General features: G+C 50.5%; 1 pseudogene; it reads right to left on the bottom strand.

Annotated features, from left to right (window-relative positions):
- Positions 1–26,418, bottom strand: LOC119092487 (lipase 3-like; annotated as a pseudogene).

The following is a 26,418-nucleotide window of genomic DNA, read 5'->3' as shown; positions in this document are numbered from 1 at the left end:
TCACGGCCCCGAACAGAGCACCACCACCCGGCGCACCCAGCCCGGCGTCTTCCTGTCGACCGGCGGGCCAGGTCAGGCCATTCGCCTTCACGCTGGAGCTTCAGCGAAGCCTCCTCCCCACTCCGCGGCCGGGACGAGCAGATCCGCGCCCGCTTGCCACCCAGAGCGTCCCCGCCGCGGTGGCCCTCTCACCTGGGGTCAGATGATCCCGCCTGCACCTGAGCGTCCCCGCCGCGGGTGGCCCCCTCACCTGGGGGTCAGATGATCCCGCCTGCCACCAGAGCGTCCCCGCCGCGGTGGCCCTCTCACCTGGGGGTCAGATGATCCCGCCTGCCACCAGAGCGTTCCCCCGCCGCGGTGGCCCTCTCACCTGGGGGTCAGATGATCCCGCCTGCCACCTGAGCGCTCCCCGCCGCGGTGGCCCCCTCACCTGGGGGTCAGCCAGCAGGTCGTTTGTCGGCCCAGATGAGCGCTACCGGACACGTCACCCCGGTCCAGGGTGTACTCCGGCGGCGTGCGCTGCCCGTACCGCTGCATGTTCTCCTCCGAACCCCAGTCGAAGTGCGAGAACTTCTCTGAAACCCCGGACGTCGAGTCGGCACGGCCCCGGGCTTCGCCGCCGGTGGAGGGAGCATGTCGGCGCTTGTCTGGGCAGATGCGGGACGAAGGGCACCGCTGTCGCCGATTAACCGCCCTGGATTATTCATCGACGCCTGTTGCTGGGCGTGTCATTAACGTCGCCAACTCACGCGCCGGTTCTCACGGCGGTGTTGGTGAGCTGCACGACAGCGGCCGGATACGCGAGCTACACTGAAGTCAGAAGTAAGGAACCGCGCCAGATATGCAAACCAAAAACGGCCGACCGACCTCTGGGGACCGGTACTCCATCGTCGTGATGTGTTAGAGTGCCTGCACTGCGTGGACACGAAGGAAACTGCGGTCAGCGTGTCGTAGCACGTCACAGAAGAGTGAACTGCAGTACCCTACGATTGTTTAGCATGTGGTACCCCCCAAAAGTTGTATTCAAGTGATTTCCTGGCGCGTTTACGTCACAAAATAGCGCTACCGGGCGACGAATTGGTGCCTTATGGCTGGCTGCTCTTGCCAGGGCCTTGGTGCAGAAAGCTGAGCCTGAGCCTGCAGCTCACAATAGCCCTTCCTCTGGCAACTCACGCCGACCCGATCCGACCCCGACCCATCGCCTTTCCTCTCAAACTTCTTTTGATAATATGACATTGGCGAACGTTAGTAAGAGGACGCATTGTCAGGCCCTTCTCCAAATGCCGTTAGATATTTTTTTAAAACAGTTGTAGGTCTGCGTCATTCTAAAACCGGTGCCATGGAGACTGCACCAGCTTACAGTGTCTGGCAGCAGTGGGGGGGGGGGGGGGGGGGGGGCACTAAGCCCCAAGCCACGTTTCGAGTCTCTCCTGAACAAAGATGGGCATCTATCGAGTCCTGCGGCGCCTGCAGTTGTCTGCGCAGCGCTCCACGCAAAAAAACGACCTCAACATCCCACGATAGACTCTGCTGCAAGACGCCACCGCTAGCTCACCCCTCCAGATGGGACTCGGGCCTGAGTTGTTTTGCAGCGCTCAATCCCCCATAACTGGAGCAATGCAGCAAAGCGCGAGGATGACCTTTATTTGTGTTGGCAGTTATGCCAGCAGGGGGCTGCGCGCTCCACCGAACTATCAAGCGCTGCCGTTATAACGACAGCGCCCAGTCACGTTATAAATCCACAGCGGGTGTTTGGATTGCGTGAAATTAGAAACAGAAACTATCGAATAGGAGTACGTACATATGTAGGAGTATGTACATATGACAGCTGGTACGCACACATGACATAAGGAAGCCCTAAGCCCCCCCCCCCCCCCCCCCCCGTCTCCCGCATCGCCGTCGATGACTTGCCGTCCCTGTGATACATTCTTTAGCATAGCAGTACCATTTGAAAACGAAGGGCGGACATGGATAGGTATTAAGGAAATTGAATAGGTATTAACTACATAGACGGGTCATAAGCAAGCTTCATTCACCACGTGGGACCGTTTCCACATGAGGCTTGCCATTGGTGGGGAGGTCTGCAGCTTATCACCGTCTTGGTAGGTCCGAAAGCTGTCCGTTACGCTCCCAGCTTGGTCTGCCTCGGTTGCCGGTACTGCAGACGCGCGCTGATAGCAATATCAAAGCCAGTAAAGCAATCAAGGCGCGACATTAAATCAATAAACAAAAAAAACATTTAGACCAAACGTGCAAACACTGTGCTAGGTTAAAAGCTTTTCGGTGGGGTTGATGAGCTTCAATATGGCATGCATACCCAGAAGTCTCACAGCTCTCAAGCACATAAGCACCATAAGCTCACTCGCATTTCCATAAAACACGTTATCACAGTAACGCAACATCCAGGATGTGGTCCTTCAATTGCATGCCAACACATGCTCTGGCATAGCGACAACCTGTCACATTCACCAAGTTGTGATATGCCAAAACACAACTAATATTTTGTTTGGGATCAGACGGATCGCCCACCAAATAAGCAGCATGACCTCGCGATATGAAGACCGGGGATCGATCAAACAGCCATAACCCCAGGAGTAATTCTGGTTCGAATGACCCCCAGAGATGGACAAGACGGTAGTGATGCCACCGACAGCGGGTCTTCGCCATCTGGCAGCGCGCGGCGCCCCCGGGGTCATCGCAGGAGGGCACAGACAGTGACCCGGCCTCAATAACGCACCTCATCCCGTGGTGGGCTCACCGGCCGCGGCCGACATGTGAGCGGGATGACACGCTCGTTCCGCTCGGGGCGTACCAGCCAGTGGCGAGTTGTGAGGTCGTGAGTGAGTCGTGAGGTCACAAGGTCGTGATTTGCGATGTAAGTTAGTCGTGAGGTCAGTCAGTCGTAAGGTCAGTCAGTCCTAAGGTCAGTCAGTCGTGAGGTCAGTCAGTCCTAAGTCAGTCAGTCGTGAGGTCAGTCAGTCCTAAGGTCAGTCAGTCGTGAGGTTAGTCAGTCCTAAGGTCAGTCAGTCGTGAGGTCAGTCAATCCTAAGGTCAGTCAGTCGTGAGATCAGTCAGTCCTAAGGTCAGTCAGTCGTGAGGTCAGTCAGTCGTGAGGTCAGTCAGTCGTGAGGTCATTCAGTCCTAAGGTCAGTCAGTCGTGAGGTCAGTCAGTCCTAAGGTCAGTCAGTCGTGAGGTCAGTCAGTCGTGACGTCAGTCAGTCTTGAGGTCAGTCAGTCGTGACGTCAGTCAGTCCTGAGGTCAGTCAGTCGTGAGGTCAGTCAGTCCTAAGGTCAGTCAGTCGTGAGGTTAGTTAGTCGTGAGGCCCGCCGCTTGCCGGGAAACCCCCCGCCGGCGGTGAGTCCGCCCCACGCCCCGGGCTCCCACCTGGGGTGGCCAGGAACGCAGGCACCGGGCGCTGTAACACCACCTGAAATATGCAGGCTCGCCGCTCCCAACCCATCAACAATGGATCGAGTATGGGGCGCCGGGTCCAAACGCGTGAGGCGAAACGACCCGAGAAGCATTTGTCGGCCACCGAAGAGAAAACAACGCCATCGGGTCACAGCATAAATAAACCATGCGACGGGCTGGCTGGCACCAGTGAAGACATTCGGGCCGGTCATCAATATTTGAGGGGGACATCGGTAGGCGGCGGAGGGTGTTTCCGTCGCCGGGTGGAGGAGTGATGAGCGGTGCGCCGCGTCGCATTTCACCGTCACCTCTGCTCTGCACGCCCGTCGAAAACGAGACGCGAACTGCCAACAACACATAACTGATGCGGGGTAATCCCGCTCTGCTGCGCCCAGCTTTGTCTGCCAACAACTGCGCCTAGTGCGCTCCTCCACTGCAGCGCCTCTGGGTATCATTAAAAGTTTCCGCTGTCGAGGCGAATGCGACCCTAAACACCAACTGTGTGGTTTATACAGCCACTCTCTCCCTCTGATCAGCGCCAGAAAAACAGCACTCCCTCAACCTGCGAGAGCGCGCGGCTACCTACTCCACCTCCCTTGCAAACCGCTCGTTGGCCTTTAGCGCGGCCGTAACTTCGTTATCCTCGCCGATATTGTTTGGTTATGTCGGCTCGGCCGCCTCACCGACACAAAATTCAGCAGTTTTTACGGCGCGCCGGCGCCAGCGCCGGCGGCGCGCCTCGGGGCCACCCGCTGCGTCAGCGCTCCTAATGCCCTGAGGCGACTGCCGCCCGTCAGAGTTATCAGCCTGATCAGGTTCGGACGCTCCCCGCCCGCGCCCGAGGCACACGCGCGCGGCCGTCGTGCGCCACGGCCGGCGCGGACGCGGCGTCTCGCCCCGCCGGGCTGCGCCTCTAAACGGATCAGTGCAATCGGCCCGGGACGTCAAGGTCAGCGGTCGCGAGGAGCCGGTCCGGTCAGGCCAGGCGAGGGCGCGGGTCACGCAAGCTCCGCAGGCGTCACGCCGCCCGAGGGGGCTCGCGACTTGGACCGTGGACGTGGATGTGCCTAGATATGTATTTGAACATATCAACGATGTGAAGGACTGTCTGGAATACAACTGGCCAGTATGAACGTTTGGCCAGTATGAACGTTTGGCCAGTATGAACGTTTGGCCAGTATGAACGTTGGAACGGAACATTTTTCTTTCTCCTCCCGTTGACGCTAGCGATTTCGCCAACTTGACGGGCACGCCACGTTCTCAGTCTTATAAACGAACCGGAAATCAGGCCAGTTTGGTCGGAGCCTTTCAACCGGGGATTATTGCCTGAGATTCGCTGCGTTTAGCTGATAATTAGGCACGCGACACCGGCTAACAGGTTGAAGCCGGCAATTTCCACCCCACGCTTGATCGCGATACGAGCTGATAAGGCTATATTTGTGGCAGTAAATTCTTTCCTGATAGTCAGCGGATTGTTTTCTTTAAGGGCACTGTAAATGTCTGCCACAAGAGGAGAGATGTGTCAATTTAGCTTTGTAATGTTCCACCAGGTCAAGAAAAGGAAGTCATTGCTGAAGACGGGCTATCACCGTATGTTTTTGTGCCAGTTAAGCGATGCAGTCATGCTACCGCGGCTATCGAAGAGCCGCGGTGGGAATGCCACAAGATCGCCAGCAATTTGAATGGCTTCTGTAATGTCGGCCTAACAATGAGGCCGCGCTATTCTTATTTCTTTATTTATAAATTCATTTCGAATGGTTTCCACGAAATACTGCCATTTATCTTTGGCAAATTGTTAGCGTTACCTGGGACAAGGCGGAGACAAGACATGGTGATGAATTAATGAGAAAATCTTGACTAACGTAAATGTGCAAAATGAAGCTCACCATATCAATAAATGGGTGCAGCGGTCTTCTGCTCCAGTTAATAACACAAACGTGCGATAAACAGTCGTGAAAGTACCCAAAAGAGAGACGCTTCAACACCAAAAACCTAAAAGAGATAAAATTTCAGAATCTGAAATCAAGTTACAAAGTCAAAGAACAAAGGTGAGGGAACGCCTGCCCAATCCGTAACACGACCTTGGCATGCTTCGACTTCGTTTTCCTTCGATTTCGTTCACTGCCCCGACCGCGAATTCACAAAAAGCGGCGAGCGCAGGGATCGGAAACTTGGTTACGTGGTTCTAGGCACAGAATCAGCATGATTTGTGAACAGTTATTCCTTCCATGAATGGAGGTAGGCACAGCGTACATGGAGGTTGCCTACTCACAGCCTTAGCCCTTCGGAAAACCATGTCATGAAACATGAAGGACCACAAAACGTAGTATATTACGTTGTTTTTTGGCATGATCGCTTAAAACGCAATTCATGGAAAATACGTGTAATGAGGTGCTAGCGGTCTCGTCCAATCGCAAGAACGTGGATTCTTCACAAACTGGCATTTTATTCGTGCAAGATTAAAGAGACAGTGATGAGCAACACTGCCAAGGTCGTATTAAGGCAGCGTCCATTTCTATGTTGTTCTTTTATTGACCTGTCACCCATACACGGGTGACCACGAGTACACAACCTTGCACACTCGGCTCACAGTCCCCTGTACTCGGACCGGCATTAACAGGTGGTACGTTGCAAGGCCGCGGCATTCACTGCCAGTGAGTAAAAAAGGAGGTAAACATACACCAATTCAAACATAGCCAAAGACGTGATAAATATCAGGCTAGTGACGTTCTTGTAACTTTTGTCATTGTATAGCTATAAACGAAATTAGCGAGTGCCAAGAATGGCAGCCGGCCGGTCACAAATACAATTGCCCACGTTTCTTTGGTTGATATGCTCATATCACCAGAAATATAGCCATGTCCCAGTATGTTACATGTATGCCTGCAACGGCAACTCCCCCCCCCCCCCCCCCCCCCTCCACACAAACACAGCCACACACTGACCGCCTACGCAAGCTCGTTGACCACGGAGGATGTCGTAGTCAGTGGGCACTGTAGTGAGATTGTGACTGCATCAACAGGCATGTTGATTCAGAACATGCCCTCGTGCACATTTTTTCTTGCACAGCTTTTCTCCAAGCAATACGAGCATCAGAAAAAGACACTTACTGAGGGCCCGCGACGCCGGCCCCGAGGTCTAAACCGGTTCCGAGGTCTGAACCAGCCCAGGGGTCTGAACCGTCCGCGGGGTCTGAACCGGCCGCCGGGTCTGAACCGGCCGCGGGGTCTGAACCGGCCGCGGGGTCTGAACCGGTCCCGGGAAACACCGCAGCGTCAACAGGTCGTGCGGCGGCCATTGGCTCGAACTACTCACTCCGTTCCTAGCGTAAGTAAAGTATTCACTTGTTTCTGGAGCTAATATATATTTCTGTTTTTAGATGTGATGGCACCATCGCCGGCGTGCGATAGACAGCTCGAAATGGAGAAGAGCATTCGGGAGATCGGATGAGTAAATTGGTTCAAGATAGAGTCTATGAATTGGCCAAGCAACTAGTTCTGATATCGTGTTTTACCATGATAAGGATGAGTGTGAAGCAGCACTTCGGCTCGAAAAAGGTGAATCAGTCCCAGAAAGACGCATTACGTTGTACTCCTGATAGCCATTTGGGAGTGTCCGAAGTCATCGGCTTTTCATATTTGTCTTCTTGAGATGTTCACTGTTGAGTTGTCAACATTAAATATTTATGTTTTGTGAGATTTGAAAAGTTAGTTCTTTTCCCCACTCTGAACTCACCGCAGCTTGATATGTTTGAGGCGTACGTGTTACGTGTTTTCAGGGTGTCCCTATTCGTCGTCACGTTTAAAGTCGTCCGCAGGGATCTCTTTCAAGCTATTCAGAAATACAAGACTGCAGATATGTGCTAGGGACCCTGGCTTTCAACATACCCAGATACTAAGCATCCAGCCTGGATTCGCTAGGAAGCAACCAGCATCTCCAAAAAGCGTACCATGACTTAGAAGCCTCGGTATTGCTAGGTGTTAACCCTACTCCTTTGCCAAGCATAGCTTTTGAGCGGTTGGAATTGCAACTTTGGGACTGTGTAGATTCGGCTAATTCTTACACCACCCACGCTACAAGTCTGATGATCGCTCGGGAATCAGGGGCTTTTCTGGAGGCAATGTGATTGAAAAAGCGGTCATACATGGTATTGTCCTTCGTTTTAAACAGCCTTACGTCAAACTTGTACTCTTAGATATACATACCAATACCTGATGCATATCTTCTGATGAAATAAAGTGCTGTTCATTATTATAGCACTGCAGGAGCACCCTCCGTGGTCGTCAAAAAAAGAAAAAATGCTGGTCGCCTTGAAAGCGTAGCTGTTTGACTTTACGCAGACATAACCTCGCCAGTCGCATTGCGCCGTGGACAAGACCACTATAGATGTGATGGACCAGACGGTTTGAAGATAAAAACCGCTCGAATAAGCCTCTCATACCTTGACATACCACTGATTTCATATAGCGCTCCAAGCATTTTTCTCACTAGAATTGCAACTGGCGCATCTCTCACGTATCGCCAATGCGACGCGATGCTTCACCTGCACCATCCGGTTCCACCGCAGATGCCGGAGCGAGGAGCCTTAGCGACTACAAACTCATCAGCTGATCTTACTTCGATGATCCGATATAGCACCGTTTTTGACATCGGCCGTCCAATCATAGACGCTGTACCGTTCCGTAGTTGGCTAGTGATGAGCGGTTAGGAGGACTCCGTCCAATTTATCCGCAGGTGATGTCGGTGTATTGATCCAGGCGACTGGGAGGGGCAACGACGAGGAACATCTCGCCAGGAGGGAATATCGCACGAACCACCAGCTCAGCAATCACTCGTGTTCAGCTGGCACGGTGAAAGCTTCTTTTGAAAATGATTAACCCCATATATGCGAGCAGGTGCTGGTTAAACGAAAAGATCATGTTACCATTGGTATGTGGGAGAGTGAGAATGTTCGAAACTCTGACTATGAGAATGAGAATGAGACTAATGAGACTGTTTGGCGTTTAAAAGTAGTTCTCACGGTCGCGAGTAAACAGGGTTATATAAAGATGAATAGTCCCAAACACAAGGCGTACGAACAGCAGTAACGTATTCGGATATGTGCAGACCCTCTCATTACAAAACTTGGAACATCTCGAAACCGGTGTATAAAACTACACTGACGCGTCAAACGTTGTCATAATATGACAATGGTTACCCGATGCTTTCGTTTGTTCATTACCTCCAGGCGAATTTGGGGTCGATTATTTTCAGCATAGGAGATTATAATAGAGACATTTCACCATCGCCTGCCCATTGCCCGAAGCAGGGGTGTATTCTCCTATTCAGTGGGTCTTCAGCCCCCCCCCCCCCCCCCCCGCAACTTGGGCTCCAGCCCTCCCTCTCCCACGCCTCTGGGGAGAAAGTCGGCCAAATCTGGTGAAAAATTTGCTTTTTGGCGTATTTTAAGGGTAGGTTGGGTCATTTTTTATTCTTCAGACCTCCCCCCCCCCCCCACACCCACCTTATTTTGTAAGACTATGCCGCTGGCCTGGAGACAACACTAAACGTAAGGCATCTGGCACGATAGATAACAAGTGTTCGGCATACTTGCTGATGTAAGATGTAAGCAAACTACCCCGCGGTTTGCGCCAATTGCAGCAAAAAGTTTGGACATGCTGTTGCCAAGCTTGTGTGCAGGGAGTCTCGACCTTTACAAAGTGTATGCAACACCAGGTGCAGTCTTCCGAAGCATGGCCGTTTTCACTGCCGAACCCGAATATTTCGCCCGAGTCCCTATCCAGCCAGGGATCTCAGCTGTCTGGTCGATATCGGCTTGAAATATGCAAAGAGCAACAACAGCGCAGCCGCCTCCTCCACACCGTGTGGCGACCCCATAAACATAAAAGCTCCCTGAAACCTCGACGCCTTCACTGGCCGTAAACATGCCCCAGTGTGACCCTGGAGGAGGAGAAGGTCGCGCGCCGCCCCCGTCGCCCGTCGGCCGTTCCGCGCCTCACAGGGGCGGGCAAGGGAACCCGGCACTCACGCCGGCCGCATCGCTTACTGGAGTCGATCTCCTGGGCGTAGTGTACGAGGGTGCGCGTCGAGGCGCCGGCCGGCGTGTGGGCGATGATGACAGGCAGCGCCGTCTGTGGGCAGAGGAGGGAAACACTGATGGGAGGCACCGCCGGCGGCGATGTTTGCGACCGTGGCTGCTACTGCTGAGGCCAGGCCAGCGGCGTAGGAACTTCTCAAAAAGCGGTTAGGTCAAAACTACGTGCGGCTGATTCTTTCTATGCATCATCATGGCGTGATACCTAGGATTGCGGAATTACGTTGGTTCTATGGTCCACTTGGCCCGTCGCCTACGCCTGAGGTCAAGACATTTAAAACGATGCACCGCAAAGAGAGACGTGTGGCATTCACCAACCGTGTTGGGGTGGTAGTTAAGCGTTCATCTAAGATATCGGCTCCCAACAAAAAGTAGTGCGGCGTAGTTTGCAAAAGAGGGTGGGGAAGCTGAGCAGTGAAAGTTAACGAAACCTTTCCCCTGCGTACGCACCAAAAGGGTTTTCCACGGATTTGACCCACTTTCTTCTCAAACAGAATTAAGGGTAAGCGCTAGAGCCAAATCTTAGGAGGATAGAGGCCCTACACTGCATGGGCAACTATACCCCGGCATAGCACGGGATGTATATAAATATCTACGACAGATTTCACCAAGTCACAAAGTGTTGGACGTTAAAGGAATCTTTAGGTCATTTTAGGTGAAGAAAAATCCAAATCAGCCGATGCTTGCATACATATATGTATGCTATTTTACCGAAAATAGATTGAACTGAGGTGACCTTTAAGACCATGGGGGGCCACATTCATGCGCTTAAGTACAGGTCATGTCAGGTCATTTGACCCATCCAAAATGATACACTTTCACATTGAATGATAGCTAATCGATCTCCGGTGACTAAATTTTCTGATAAACATGTTAATACCATAAATAATGCACACTCTTATCGTGATACTTGAAAGCTAAATATTTGTTCAAATGGCAAGGTGAAGCACCCAAAAACACCAAAGACACCCAAACACTATTTTCAGTTGACACTCAAGTAAACTGGGTCAATCTGGATCAAAAATGCGAACTACCGGCACGAGAAAATTCAGATTCTAGCAGAGTCTATGAAACTACTAAAATGTTGACTTTCCGGGATGTGCCGGGTCAGTGAAGACCATTATATGTCATGTGAGGTCATGTAGAGTCACGCGCCGGCGTGGCTTCCTGCGTCACCTTCCGCCAGCTGGGGAGGATATTCTGGGCCTTCGGCGGTCAGGACAGGTCGACACCAGGCTTGTGATCGCGTGCACATGGCCATAAATGTTAATTTGAAAGGGAATTCACTTTCACGATTTGGTTTAGGCACCGTTTCTAAGTATGGCAGTGGCTCATTTAAGTCCGCAAAGGCTCCTATGCGCACAGCTCAGGTTGCAAGAGGCGGCATCACTCGGATAGCCTTCAGAGGCCTGGAGGTCCACACCTTAAATGAAGCTATTTATCTCGTGTTTTGTGAACAAAATTCAAAATCTGTATACTGAATGCATATTACATACTTTTCTACCTAACAATTTAAAACTGGGGTATCACATGATATTTTGCTCTCGTGTAATCTAACCTTAGCTTCTGGAGGTATCTCCACGAATGGTTAAGGTAACCTAAGGGCAAACAGTTCATTATTTCAAAAAATAGAATGTACCTACCTAAATTGGGAGTCACGACCTAAGCCAACGCTATGAGTGTTGTCGCCATATGGTGCAGCATAGTAAAGGACCATACTGTTGCTAATATTCAAACACCAAAACTTGGTGAGTGTCGGCTCAAATGGAGGCTTGATCTTAACTTATTGTCATGATTCACCTGACCTCAGATTTGTAATTAATCTTAGGCCTCTCGAAAACGCCAAAACAAAAACTGTATGTTTCATCATATATTATTTTTCTAATGAGTCAAAGCATAGCCAAGTTGACAAAACTGCGCTGATGAATATCATTTTTAGGAAGCTGGCTTTTTTGACATGGTGTAGGTCTAACCATGGACCAAATATGACAGAAGGTATCAAAAGAACTCGGCAATGGGCGTACGCATTACGTGGAGGCAATCTCCATTACCTTTTAGTAACCGCCGAAAGACCGGATGGAGCACTCAACTTATCAATCCCCCCCCCCCCCCCCCATTCGGCGAGGGTAATTGAACTCTGGCTCAGTTGGGAGGTAATCTGTCATGTTAGTTCACGTATTATGTCGTTTTCAGAGCAGTGAGTAGCAGGTCAGTGCGTGCTGTCTCATCCCTTCCCTTCCCGTGGTCAGGTCAATATTGGCTTAATCCGTCCGGCACTTGTCAACACCCGGCTATCGCCAAGCCCTGGTCATATCCCATCGCCATCTTCGGGTAAATATTGGGTCTCGCCATCAATACGGATGTCATTACACTGCTGTCCACATCACTGATGAAGCGTGACGGGCCGCGTAGGCCGGGGTCTCTTTGTCTGTGTCTGTGTCTGTATAGTACGTCGGTGTGTGTGGTTTGCGAGTCAGCTGCGACACAGCGCTATCCCTCCGCCGCCAGCTCCACTCAGCCAAGCGCGTGTGTCCGCGTCAGGTTCAGGTCGCGGAGCTTGTGACGTTTTGTACCCTTCTCAATCAGTGCTGCCGTCAATCCATCGCTTCATGAATCAGTGACGGCATCTGCTCGTTTGTCCGACCTGACCGGTTGCCTGAGAGATCTCTGACAGATTTGCACTGCATGCTCGTGTATTAAGTTATCCGAATAGCGTGCAGGGGCAATACTGTTCTCAGACCGCCTGCTAAACAGAGCCTGCTCCCGTGCCCGGAACTCAACACGATAGTTTTAATCCCGTCTAATGAACTATTTTGCCTCTGGCTTGTCTGTCCGATAGAGCCGCAGCAAGATCGTTTAGTGTCACACCACAGCGCAGAACCGGGCCACGGACAGAGCAGGCGCTCCCTCCTCCATCACCTGCCTGCTGGGCGCCGTTTGTGTGATCGGGCCAAATGGCTCGCCGCTTCTGGGGCTCGAAAGCCAGGGCCAATGGACGGCGTTGAGCTTATCCCAACAGCCGCAGGTAAGATACTCCGCTCTGCTTCAGAGCCATTGATCTCGATTCTGGCCTACAGCGCAGCAAGACCAAGCGCTCCGACTCCGGGTTAGAGCATGACCTTTGACTCCGGGTTAGAGCGTGCACCTTTGACTTCGGGTTAGAGCGTGCACCTCTGCGTGGATTCTGATATCAGCTTCTGGAAGCTGTTTCCCGATGTGGGAACAAAGTTCGGTGGAAGGAGCCTGCATCGTGACTTCGCATATACGCAAGACGCAGGCATGTAACAGGATTCTTCAAGGCACAGTGGCCTTGAGCTAATGCTTAGCTAAGTATAGACAGTGGTAATAGCGCAGGGACACATGATGTGTTGTGTCAAAAACATATCAGTGCTGACTGGCTATAAACATATGTTTTCATCACGCCTGAGTTTGCGTTGGCTGATTGATGGTCTCCGGTCAACAACCTGGTCTCTCCAGAGTTGTTAGTTGTCGAGCAACGCTCCAAGCGCATGTGAGCGCCCGTGCCCCGTTAATGCCCGATTCGTACACTGAGATACTAAAGCATATCACGCACACTTGGCTGGGTATGGACTCCATATATTTGCCCTCTGGCATTATCAGAGGAGTTGATTCTATATTTTGCATTCAGTCGTGTTAGATGTAGAGAGGACTCACACGTCACACAGAGTCAAGCACAAGTATGGACCCTGCCTTAACGTGATACGCATACCATCACGACTTGTCTTGACCAACTTCCCATCCAGGGAACGCGTGATGAAGACGTCAAAATATGAATAAGGCGTAAGTATAAATAAAGTAACTCTGTAACTCGTTTGCTTGGTTGACTTGTGACGAAATAATAAACCCAATCACGCCCAGGAGTCAACGCCAGTTGGCTTTTTCGTCGATAATGGACACAGACGAACGGCAAGCGAATCCCGCGGAACGTAATTCCCGAGTGGTTAGCGCCTTCGACTTCCACGCGGGAGGTTCGGGTTCGAACCCCGGTTGCACCATGACCCCTGAGCGCTAATATACCCTCTGCAGCCGTTTGCCCTCCATGAAAGTTTACACTATGACATGCTCGGCGTTCCGTAAAAAAATAATCCCGGGCAGACTTTGCTATAAGCGAAAGCACTAGGGAGAAAGTCATGACCAAAGCTAAGAACGAAGGCGAGCACAAACGGAAGCAATGGGTGACTATTGGCACAGCTACAGACCGTGTCGGTGTCTTCAGGTTACACCGCGTTACACCGCGTTTACCTTGAACTCTTTAAAAACGTGGAAATTTCACTGAGAACGACGTGACATTACAGTCACACATGGACCGTTACGGATCCCACAAACCCGGGACTGACACGCTCGGTCAAAGTGCCAAAGCTTGACATCAGGCGACCTCCGCCCGGTACTCACTTCGTTCAGCTGCGAGGGGTCGTAGCCGCAGAGCAGGAAGAGGATGTCGTCGCAGATGAACTGCGTGGATTCGGTCGGCTCGCAGACGAGCTCGGCGAACAGCGTCATCAGCGCGTCGCTCGGCATAAACTCGTCATAGCCGATCCATTCGGCCAGTTTCTGCCGGCGGCACGCGACAGTTACCAGAGCGGGGTCGCCGGGCTCGCGGGTGGACACGGGCGGCGGCGGCAGGCTGTCACAGACGGTCAAGGGCGCCCACGGACGCGTAATGTTGATCTCTCGCTTAGCCGCGTCAGTCTTTAAAACAGTGCAATGCGTCAGAACACATGGCTGCTTTTGTGGCGCAGTTCGTGGCGCTGCAGCGCCTCGCGCACATTTCGCCGACAGGTGGATGTTCGGGTCCGATGGGTTTGAGAACAGCTTTAGTCAATCAAATTATGTTCGCATGTAATCTCTTCGAATCCCGTAAAAGCAATCCATCTGAAGACGGTGCCCCGGGCGGGTGCGCTGGGTACGACAACATTGGTTCTTCGGCACAGAGGCCGGATAATTCTGGAAAACCGGCACTCCGCTTTAAATCACAAGATGGCGCAAACCCGACAAAGACACGCAGTGATGAAACTCTGACTGGAAGGCGCAATTTATACAATTCAAGAGGCATTGGCGACCGTTGTACACCTACAGAGCAATGACTATCGGATCAACAGATTCTGGACTGGGGTTTTAGCATTGTCAGTTCATTCCAGCAGCTCGAGTGCCTGTGCGATACGCAAAGATAGAGAAAATGCAAAGAAAGCTGACTTTACGGAAACACAGCACTTCGCTGGACAATCAAGTCGTCTTGGGGGTAACCAACCACATCTACGGACCATGCCGCCGTCACCGACCTTCCCTGCCTTTATCTGCTAAGATATTTCATATTTCATATGGAGCCACCCATAAATTACGTTGCAGATTTGTTTTCCAATTACCATCCCCCTACCTCCCTGGTATAGCACCGTTCCGCTGAGTGAGAGAAGCGTACGTTCGCCCAACGGCCACGTCTGTTTGTCCTAATTAAACTAGAGGTACGAATCAAAAACGTGCGTGCTGCTTGTCATGAGAGGAAACCAACGGTGTCCGGCCCTAGGTTTTAAAACATTTAAGAAAAACTAACATGATAATTGGCAACTACGTTCTTTACGCCGCCCGGCTTCCTCCCCTTGTTTCTTTAGGTTGCGTTCTATAAAAAACATCTCTCCTTCTCTGTGCATGTGTGTGTGTGTGTGTGTGTGTGTGTGTGTGTGTGTGTGTGTGTGTGTGTGTGTGTGTGTGTGTGTGTGTGTGTGTGTGTGTGTGTGTGTGTGTGTGTGTGTGTGTCGATGTGTGTGTCTGTGTGTGTCTGTGTTTCTGTATGTGTGCGTGTGCGTGTGCTTGTGCGTGTGCGTGCGGACAGCCTCTATGCAAAATCCGCCTCCAGCGTAACCAGACCCATTTTCCAGCTCCCCGCCGTGCCACCACGGCCACCACTACCTGGTCGCGGCGCGCGACTCACCTCTATCTGGTTGGCGAACGGCGCGAAGTACCGGATGACGGACGAGGTGTGGTCGAGCCGGGCCACGGGCCCCACGCCCTGCATCAGCCGCACCTTGTCGTTGTACTCGGGGTGGTTATACATCATCACCCAGAACATGGTGGTGCCTGTGGCCAGACGGTCGAGGAATGGCTCAGGTCAACCAAAGGCCAATGACATACTCGGAGAACAGTTCAGGCTAGTCGGCGACCAAGGAGATGCTCGGAGAACAGCGCAGGTTAGTCGGCGACCAATGAGATGCCCAGAGAACGGCACAGGTCAGTCGTTAGCCAATGAGATGTTCAGAGAACGGCACGGGTCAGTCGGCGACCAAGGAGATGCTCGGAGAACAGCGCAGGTCAGTCGGTGGCCAATGAGATGCTCGGCAGTTGACAAACTGGTGGGCTTAAAAGAAGCAGCAAAAGAAGCAACGATTGGTGCGTGAGCACGTTAAAATGCTACAAAATGTCTTCGATTGGGGTGAACGATCGTTGATGTGATGTCGGGTGCTATGTAAGGCTAATACACTGGCACGCCTGCACGGAACACTTCAATTCAAGTTGAGCGTCATCGAAACAGAAGAGCTGGTGGGAAATCTCACGGGAATGTGTTAATAATGCACTGATATCGGAATAATTCAGCGTGGGCTCTATTGTCCGGATAGTTTTATCATCCGCCGAACGCAGCGTGTTTTGGGAAGTATTATAGATGCTGAATGTAAAACTACGATGTGTCCGGTGCAGTTGGGGTAGACTTGTACTTACCCATGGAATGTCCAACGTAATACAAATCTTTCTGACCCGTCGTTTCCAGAATGAAGTCGATCATGGCCGGTACGTCATACATACCCATCTGGTCCCACCTGGAAGAGCGGGAATTGACGTTAAACAGTAAACTACTGACTATGGATCAGCGAAGGCAAACTGCGTGTTACCCAGAATGCGTTTCGAACCACCGTGACGAATCTGGAATGGAATGGGGGGACGCGTCCCCCTCTATCTCCGGATAGCAGGGAACAGTCCCCCTATCTCAGCAACCTTCTGACAGGAAAAAAATGCATTCTTTGTAAGCATTTTCACTCATGGGGACCAATTTTCCACCATAATAAAGTTCCATTACATTTACCATGCTCTGTTTATCGTAAGAAAGAACAGAATTAAAGTGCTGCCAACGATTTTGCACGTTTTTTGCGCGTGGGTTATTATTCGAGTGTGCTGTAGCCCAAAAATTACCAACATCATGACCGGCATCACTTTGGTGTTGCGGTAATAATTTACGTAGTGAAAAGTTTATATTGTTTTGCTTGCATATTGCATTGTCTTTTTATATCTTTTATATGTTTTAGTACCTACTTACCAATGAATGAAAAACATAATCTAGCGTCTGGAAGGATTCTTGGGGCACAAAGTAGGGAAATTGTTTATAATGTGCATCAACATTTTGTCCAAGACCGGGACATGAAGTTGAAGGCGGGAGACGACGACGCCGTCCGGGAGAGCCCATTATTAAGAACAGCAGCTGTAACGGGCGTTGGGAAGACTACAGTCTGCCGCATACAACGTGAAGCCCAGAATGGTGCCAGACTGAAGTCGCCAAGCCGATCCCGAACAGCTGCAGCAAGACCAAGGGTGGATCTAGATCCGTTCGATGTTTGCGCGATGAGGAGAATGGTACACCAAATGTACATCGACGGAAAACATGTTACTCTGGACACCATCACGGATGCTCTTCACGAACAGCTGGGCGTCACCATGTCTAGATCCACCGCTAGAAAACACCTACTCGCGAATGGATTTAAGTACCGAAGGATCGACAAGCGCAAGATCCTGGTCGAAAAACCTCATATTGCAGCAACAGGATGCCAGTTCTTGCGGGAGTTGAAGAGGCTGCGTAAAGAAATTCCCGATAGCAAAATCATTTATACCGACGAGACATGGTACAATCAGCACGATATGGAGGACTTGGCGTGGCTGGACGGTAGTAAAATCAACGGACGGAAGAACACCATTGGAAAAGGAAAACGCTTTACCATTGTCCATGTCAGCTCTTCAGAAGGATTTATGTCGGGCGCACTTTTCCACCTCAGGGCCGATGGCAAGAACGCCGACTACCATACGTCGATGAACGCCGACTGCCACGAGAAGTGGTTCACCGAGTGCCTGCTTCCGAACGTGCCAGAGCACTCTGTGATCGTCATAGATAATGCCTCATATCATTCCCGTTTGTGCCAAAAACTGCCAACTTCTAGCTGGCGTAAAGCGGAAATCCAGGAGTGGTTGCAGCAGGCGGGTGTGACCATCGACGAAGACATGCGGAAGGTGTAGCTGCTGGAGCTAGTCAAGTCCCAGAACCGGAAAAAGGAATATTTTCTTGACAACCTTGTTAGAGAGCGTAGTCATCGGATCGTTCGCCTGTCGCCGTATCACTGCGACTTGAACCTGATAGAGTTAGTGTGGGCACAGATGAAGCGCGTGATAAGACGGGGGAACTTGACGGGGCGGATAGAGGAGGTGGAACGGCTGGTGGAGGCAGGTGTCGCAGCTGTCTCTCCAGAGGACTGGAGTAAGTGCTGTGAGCACGTCAAAAGGCTGGAGCAGCAGTACTGGACGAATGACAGGCTGCTAGAAGATCTCCCACCGGTTGTCGTAACAATCGATGATAGCAGCGACTCCGGCACCGGCTCCGGCAGTGACAACGATGAATGAGAACAGTATGACAGATCGATCATGAGAAGTGTTTCCGTTTCGTTCTTTTCAACTGACTTCGTAGCGTTTACGTGGATGTGGCATGTAGTTATCTGTGGGGTGTTTGAGCTGGATGTATCGTACGTATATCTGCAGCTGAATGTTCAGCGTTTTGTTAAATACCTTCAATAAAACTGAGCGAATCAATGCCTTGTGTTTGGGATTTTCCCATGTTATTCATGAAACAGCACCAGTTTGGAGCAATAACCGAATGAAAGTATAGCATAACTTGCTTCAAAGGTAGGCAATGAATTTAGAACGTAAAAATAATTGCCAACGAAAAAAACCCCAGTGCCAAAAATATGCACATATATATATATATATATATATATATATATATATATATATATATATATATATATATATATATATATATATATCGACCAACCATATGAACATGAAGTTGCTGCAAGCAATGCAAACATCCAAAACTGCTATTGCTTCGAGAGATCCGCAGTGCTGTCCTGCAGGCCTTCCGACCCATTTTGTTGAGTTTGAAAAAATTTCAGCGTGATGCTCGTGACGAATTGATTGACCAGCTTTAATTCCGTTCTTTCTTACGATAAACAGAGCATAGCATCGAATCGCTAGGTATACAATGCTGCTGATACCTATCTAAATGGCTAGAGAGCAGCACGCACAGGGTTGTCTGAGTTTTTTCATGTCTTAAGTCGAGTGCCTATGTCTAAGCCGCAAGCAGGTAACTGCATCACCAAGTGCCTGGAAATCAATACGGATCATTTTTTTAAAGGTGAACACCGATGATTGTGTATGCCTTGCACTGTGCTTCAGAGAGCAAATGTTGTTCCTGTACGATCTGATTCAAAAGCGCTCAAAAGTTGTCACGTGTTTAACGCCCTATTGGGATGCAGTAAGACACGACCTTGCAATTTGTGCTTCGTTTCTTCTGTTCATTTGACACCTGGGAGCGTTGTTGGATATGTAGGTACTTTGCATGGCAGTTCCATGATAACATGTGGTGTTGACCAATGCACGCCGAAATCGAAGATTCTACGGCGATTAGTTTTTATGAAGCTTACAGTTCCAGTCACAGGTCGTAATAACGAATCTGACAGGTATATTATCAGATCATCATTAGCAAGATGGACATTTCGTCACATAAACAGTTTGAGCAGCTTTGGGTGAGAAAACTTTTACTTAAAATGACGATAGAGTCCAACCCTGACACGGCCAGAACAAACCAGGATATCTGTCTTCCTCAGGGCTTTTCAAGACTGGCGAAAAATGGTAACTGCGGCGCACGAACTTTTTGAAACCGTCGCCTTTATCTATTGTGCACCTGGCGTGCAAGTCCCACTGGGTTAAATCACTTGCTGATCGAGGTGAAGAATCATATTTGAGATGAAGCTAAAAGAATGAAATCAACATATCTTGTTTAGACAAGAACAGATTTTGGGGACATGTTTAGAAGTGTTCTGTGGTGTTTTACACGCATACGTCATGCTTATAGTAATCCTAATATTCTCAAAAAAACTCGTTTATTGTGTTGTCTCAATTTGACCCTGGTCAGAATATCATGACCTGCGATAACTTATATATTGGTCAAATTAAAACTGAATGTGCTGAACTCGACTCGAATGACGCATTCTTTTCTCTGGCATTCAATCTTTTTTTGTGCGATTATCAGAAAATGGGATCCCGTCCAGCCATCTAAGCGAAGCATTTTGAGGACTTTAAAGATGCTGTAGGGCTAAACGAAAATTCGCATCAGGTACGGGATCTAACCTCGTTTGATATCTGGTGAGCCTGACTGGCGTAATGTCCCAAATCACATTTTTGTTCAAACTGGCGCCAAACTACCTTTCCCCGTATCGCTCTCAAGTCTCGTGTTAGTAGCATTTGGTCTGCGGAGATGCCGCGCTAAACTGGACACCGGCTCGGGTTGAGGAATTTGCATTTCATATCGATGAACATGAGGACTGGTTTCAGACATAAACGCGAACAGGTCTGGATTTGTGTGGCAGGTAATCGCGGGGAATGATGCGTTCATCCCGCCGCTCAGGTCCAGCGGTATTGTTGAATGATTCCTGGTATTTCTTTTCCTGCCATAACGTTGATTCCCAGGTGGCATTCGAAAACAGGAGGCGCTCTTTAAAACAATCCCGTGGCTAAACAGCCAGCCGATCGTTACGACATTGATCGATATGCCGCAATGCTTCAACCTTTGCTGGTACATATTCAAGTGGTGTGTTTGAACCAGTGAAGCGTCCGCAAACGACCTGAACTGGCAAACTGTTTATTCAAACATATGTAAAAATATTTGCCACATTTAGCGCAAGATTTGTGGACAAGCGTTTTGTGATTGGTTCATTGCAATGAATTGCTTTGGTCGCAAGCCAGCAGCCACCCATCAGGAAGACAGTCAGTTAAACTAGCTGATGATTTTGCAGAGGCATGTTTTCAGGATACAGTTAACGAATGGCCGTTAAACGGTTCAATATTTGTTTGTCTGAAAATATGTTCTGTTTTTTCGTTGTTGTACAGAGTGGAACAAAAACGGCTGGATAAGTAAACACTGGCTGAATAAGCAAGAGCAGACTTAAGCGTTCTGTCTCAGAGTTGTTGAGCCGTGTCTTCTGTATCATTGCTTGTCATACACATTCGTAAGATGTTCTTTGTCTTTCAATGCCCGGAAATTCCTTTCAAACTCCTGACAGTCTCTCAGAATATGTCATTCCGTGAAAATTGTGCGAATAATTGCGTAACAAATAAAAAAGCTTGCAAAGTTTTGTTTTGGCACCAGTCTTTCCCAAAACTACAAAGGGTTTTTCCGCGTATTATCCCACTTGGCCCGACCTAGGGCAATGACTTGACCTGCAGTGAGGTTTTGAAGTAATGCAAGTGTGCCAAATGATCAGGGAAAACGTACTGAAAATTTTGACGCTCCGTTTCTGCTTCCACTATGCTCAAAAGCTTTAGGGGATAATAAAGGTCGCTCCCCAGTTGGGTAATGGTTGGAAGTACGTACATACTTACATGGCGGCAATAACTTTCGTTGTAATTTCTTTGCTTCGTAATATTTCTTTTGACTAGGCTTCCTTTTCCATCTCCAAGATGTCCCATTTCATTTATTTCTTCCCTGTTTTCAAGCGTTATGATTTTGATCCCTGGCTATGCAGAATCTGCGGATACCAACCCTAGGAAGTCACCCAGGGGCAGCGCTACCAGGGGCACTGGAGACAGCCACCTCTTTGTCGTTTGCCAAGGGGAGCTTTATTTTAAATCCCCTTGAAATGTAAGGAGCCTCTATCATGGCAACAGGAGGTGGTAGATGACCGGGACCTACACTGTGTGTCCGAATGGTCTAGATGGTTATATCCACTGTGCTGGAAAGAAACCTCGAAACTGTAGTAAGACCTTCAAATCCATGGTACAGCACAAGGCACAGGATGTATTTGCATAGTAATGATCCTTTGTAGAACGTCACTTACGAAACGCGTGGCCTCTCATCCATTTTTACACAAATATCGTAGCGAGTGTTGTTTTATCTAGTCCCCCTATCCCAAATTGATGGCACCACCCCTGTCTTCAGTCACCAGGACCAATGCTAGTGAACTTACACCATACCTATTACTACGGCATGAGAAAACGAATGAAAAAGGATATGTCCTCTGTGCCCAACGTTTCAGGGAATGTATCTTACTGCTTCCAGGTAAGCGAAAGGCGATGAAAACAAACAAGGAAAATGTCCGAGGGTGATGAAAATAAAGTCATGATCCAGAACGACGGAACCAGCAGTCACAAAACCTCCGACTTTCGATGCGCCATAGTCGATCCTTTTCCGTTTTGAATATGTTACCTAGGGTACGGTTAAGTCTAACCGCCGTACATGATGAATACGATGGCCTTGTGTTAACTCCAATGTCATTACATGGAGCCCGCATGATATTTCAATTTGCACACAACTTCATGTATCCAACGTCGTGAACATAGCCGGCAGAGCGAGAGTTTCATCGTACTATGTGCCCAAATAACAAGTTTATTAGCTGTCAGCTGTGAAACATTGTAACCTAGGGCCAAGACAAGCCATAAAATCTAAAGAATTAAAAATTTGCATTTGCCGGCAATCCAGTGGGTCATCCCTCACAGCCGCGAAATTGTATGTGATGTGCCATGAATGAAAACTTTGCTGCTGGAGAATGTCATGGCTTTCAGCCAGGTCAAAGGTCATGAAGATGAGGCGAACAAAGTGTCATTCACCGACAACTGAACGTTCTAAGCCTTCTGGCCCAGCTTCAGGAATAGGTCTCCTCGTGGTCTCTTCGTCGCTGTAGTTATAGTTGTGGCACATCGAGCGTTGAACGCTTCGTGGCAGTCGGTAGTCGGAGCAAAAGGAATGGAGTTGTCAAAAAGCAAAACAAAACACACACTAACATTACTTTTGACCCTAATGCGTAATGGTTTAAAGTAATGTTTTTCGTGCTTTTTCATGGTTATCTTAGATCTTGCCTCACCACGGCGCTGTTATCAGAGCAAACATTCGTATAATCGGTCACCTCGCTTCATATATGACGAGCGTTTAGGGACAGCTGGCCATGCACATGGGTTAGAAGCGGTGAGCACTCGCAAACAAAAAGGGGCTTAACGGCTTGTTTTTCATTACCTTTGATCTCACCTAACGTCACCACGGCATCAATATTCAAAAGAAACCAAATTAATCTGACCTGTAATCGCGATGTCTGTTTTTAATTTTACAGTGCGGCATAATGTCACGTGGGTCGCACAACAGCATACAGTGGGTCACGGCGCTTCCCGGAGCATGGCAAAGGGCGGCTGATTCAAACGGATACCTCTGTTTGATGACTCTCATGCTACTCGTGCGGTATTGCCGCTTTGAGCCGAGACACATCATTTCGCCACAACGCAGAAAAGTACTTATGCTAACAGTGGAAAGCTATGTAAAATGCTGTGAATTCGAACACAAATTTGAAAATAACGGCACGGGTAGATTTGAATCAAGACCAAAGCTCTACGCCGCTGCCTCCAAGAACGTTCTACTTGGCACCGCGTATCATTTACTGTGAGACAATCACTTCACCCTGCATTTGCTCCCCAGTCCCGGGGCCGTCTCCTGCATTATTGCCTGCTGCGACAAGAAATGCTCCTTCAGTTTTTGCCTGTACCGCCGCTACCGAGAGCTGCTGGCTGCTCCCCTCCCCCTGTCATTCTCCGTGTTTGCCTTCAGTCCCCGCATTCCACTGACAGTGTTGGTCATCACTGCACGCCAGCTCGCGTGTGGAGCCTGGCAAAACAGCGTGGCATGCGGCATACTCCCTCCCCTCCCCTCACCCCTCCCCCTACCCGTCCTCTGCCCTCGAGAACTCTCGTGCGTGTAAACAACGACCTGTCGGGGCGAGAAAGGGGAGGGGGGGGGGGGGGAGAAGAACGCAGCGTAACAGGTGTGGCCGCGACCAAGGGCGGATCGAGAACGCGGCCTGGGGGGGGGAGCAACCCCCCAACTTTGAAAGTGCTGGAGTCTAAAAACGTCTCCTGATTTTTACAAACTCGTATTTTGCCTCCTTTTAGCTAAGGAGTTCTTGAAAACAGCATTTCCTCTGCAACAGCTGTTTGGCATCTCTCCAATGCCCATAAATATAATCAAACGACATTTGTTGCCCGACTTTAGCCACCTGGGGGGGGGGGAGGGGGGAGGACAGGGCTAGAGCCTCTCGCCCCTCCCCTCCCCCCATGTATCCACGCCTGGCGACGATCGCATAACTTTCATCGAAATGCGCAAGGTTTAGCACTGAAAAACTCTTTCCGGGAGATTTCCAAAGCAGCTTCCATTTAAGACTGCATGGTTTGGTAAGCATTTTTAGAATTTCTCCATCAGGGAGTTCCGTTCCTGTGCTTTACATCGCACTATGTCTAGTCATCGGGTTCATTGAGAAACGCTCGTCACGACATCTGCGCCACACCAGACTGCTCTCAAGCAGGCACGTGGCGTGCGGTATCCGAGCTTGCTCACGTGAACTTCCAGAAGTCCGGCTCGTCGGCGGTCATGTTGACGTGCTGCCGGGAGTAGGTGTTGCCCCGCGCGTTACCCAGCCACACGTCGTAGCCGCGGTCCGCCAGCATGTAGGCTGCGGGAGGAGGCACGGGTGACACCGCCATCGCCACGGCGAGGGCTGGCGAGGGCCGCCGAGCGGGGCTCCGGGGACGCGCAAGAAATCTCATCAGTGCCCGCTTTTGGTTCCAGCATTTCTGGCGAATTGTTCCAGCAGTGGCAGGAACGCAGTGCGCATAGCCAAGCGGACACAGCTTCAAACGGCACACTGATGAGACATTTACGGCACATATCTAGACGGCACATAACGGCACATATTTAGAACGTGCTCCAAAGCTTCGGCCTTTGGCTGCCGCTCTCCGTGACTGTACCTAGTGCCCTGTCGGGGCGGCTGCATGATCCAGTCGGAGCTGGCCGACAGCAGGCCGTGCTGAAGGTGGGCGACAGGCCGCGGCCCGGCGCCCGGCCCCGCCCGGCCGTACGGGATTCGGTGGATGGTGATGATGTAGCCGTCGCCGGTAGTGATGTCGTGCTCTTCGGCTGGGTAGCCGTTCTCGCGAATCAGCTCCAGCTGGTGGTGGAAGGGGGAGGGGGAGGAACGACAAAGTTGGGTCAGGTCACTTACGTATTTTGCGATTCGCTCCTTTCGTGTTTCGCCGGGTAAATTCCCGAGCGGGAAGGCTCCAGCCAGTGCTCCAGTTGGACACTTGACACGTGACCGCAGGGTGACAGGTTCGAACCTTTCGACCTGGCGTGTCCCGGTGTCATCCGTAACAGTGAACGTGACTGACTGCGACGCCAGTGGCCACAGCAGTTGCATGTCCCAACATATTACTCGCGACATTAAACAAATACCGTGGCGGCCAGTACCGAAAATAAATGGAAATGCGGACCATTTAATCAGCTGATTTTATGCCACCGGTTCTGGTCAGCCGTCAGCACATGTCCAATTCATCCACCTAGTTTCTCATCGAGTGCAAAAATGCGTGTCATTTGAGGCATCCAGATAAATTGCATGGACGCTCGGGTCATGGTGCCAAAGATGCGAAGTGGCAAAGATAAGTGGCACCGACTCTTATCAAGATCACAAGACCCTCCCGCGGTTCTGTATGGCTAAAACACCGGAAACCAGGTAAACGGGAAGAGCACTCATTAAGAGGCTACTTTGAAGGACAGGTTGCATTTCCCACATGGCGCGCTTTGCTTGCCGATCTCGCTGCCTTCATAGCGCTCAGTCACCAGAGTAAGCCATGCAAACCTCATTCAAAGCACAAGAGCAGACCAGCCGAGCCATCGCCCACGAGCTTCAACTCGCGACCAAGAGGGGGAGAGGTGAACTCTCCTTCCCCTTTTGGAAGCAGACCCCGAACGATGCCAGGTAGACCCACCAGCACCTGAGACGTGATGGATCGGAAACTGGAGGTAATGACTTTTAAGTTTGGGAAAATGATTGTTTGCGACAGATGGCATTACAGCACATTTTCTTCCCAATGATTTCTGCGTATGTGTTATGTGCACGCGCCGGAGGAGCACAACTACATCAGATTAAGTGGTTTGCCATTGGCCTGATACAACCCTGGCCTTGATCCCATTTTGCATGAAGCGCGCTCTTTTGTTTGTCGCCGGTTGCAGAACTCTACGACTGATATCGCGTACGATGGGGAGCCACGAAATCCTTTAAAAAAATTCCGCACGTTTGTAAGGTATTTGGCGCCATCTGACATAACCCGTCATGAGATAAAAGACAGTTTGATGATTTCTGGGTGACTGATCAAGATTGTTGTTTGCTGTCGATTGTTGTCTAAATTTTTCGATTCAACGATAAGATATTGAGATCCTGCGGGCGCTGTTATCCCCATCTCCAGGCGGCCGTGGCTGGCATAACGCCCAGGCGGTGTCTGGTTGGTCATGCCGTGCTGCGAAATTGGAAAGCTCGCGCCAGCACGGGCTGGCCGCTCCCACGCAGCGGAACAGCGCGGCGGACGTCTGGCAACGTCAGGTGGCAGGATGGGCAGTCCCACACTGATAACCCTTCAGTGCTGCCTACCGGACGTCTGTCACTGGCTGCAGGGGTGGCGAGTGTCGCCAGTACCCTCAGGAGTGGGCCACCTGGCGCACAGGCCGGCTGTGAGAGCAGCCGCACGTGGCGGCGAGCATTGGGCGGCGCAGTGCCAT

The sequence above is a fragment of the Pollicipes pollicipes genome, unplaced genomic scaffold (genome assembly GCF_011947565.3).
Source record: "Pollicipes pollicipes isolate AB1234 unplaced genomic scaffold, Ppol_2.1 Scaffold_3447;HRSCAF=4054_pilon_pilon_pilon, whole genome shotgun sequence".
In the NCBI taxonomy this organism is placed as follows: domain Eukaryota; kingdom Metazoa; phylum Arthropoda; class Thecostraca; order Pollicipedomorpha; family Pollicipedidae; genus Pollicipes; species Pollicipes pollicipes.
This window is presented reverse-complemented; position numbering and strand designations above follow the sequence as displayed.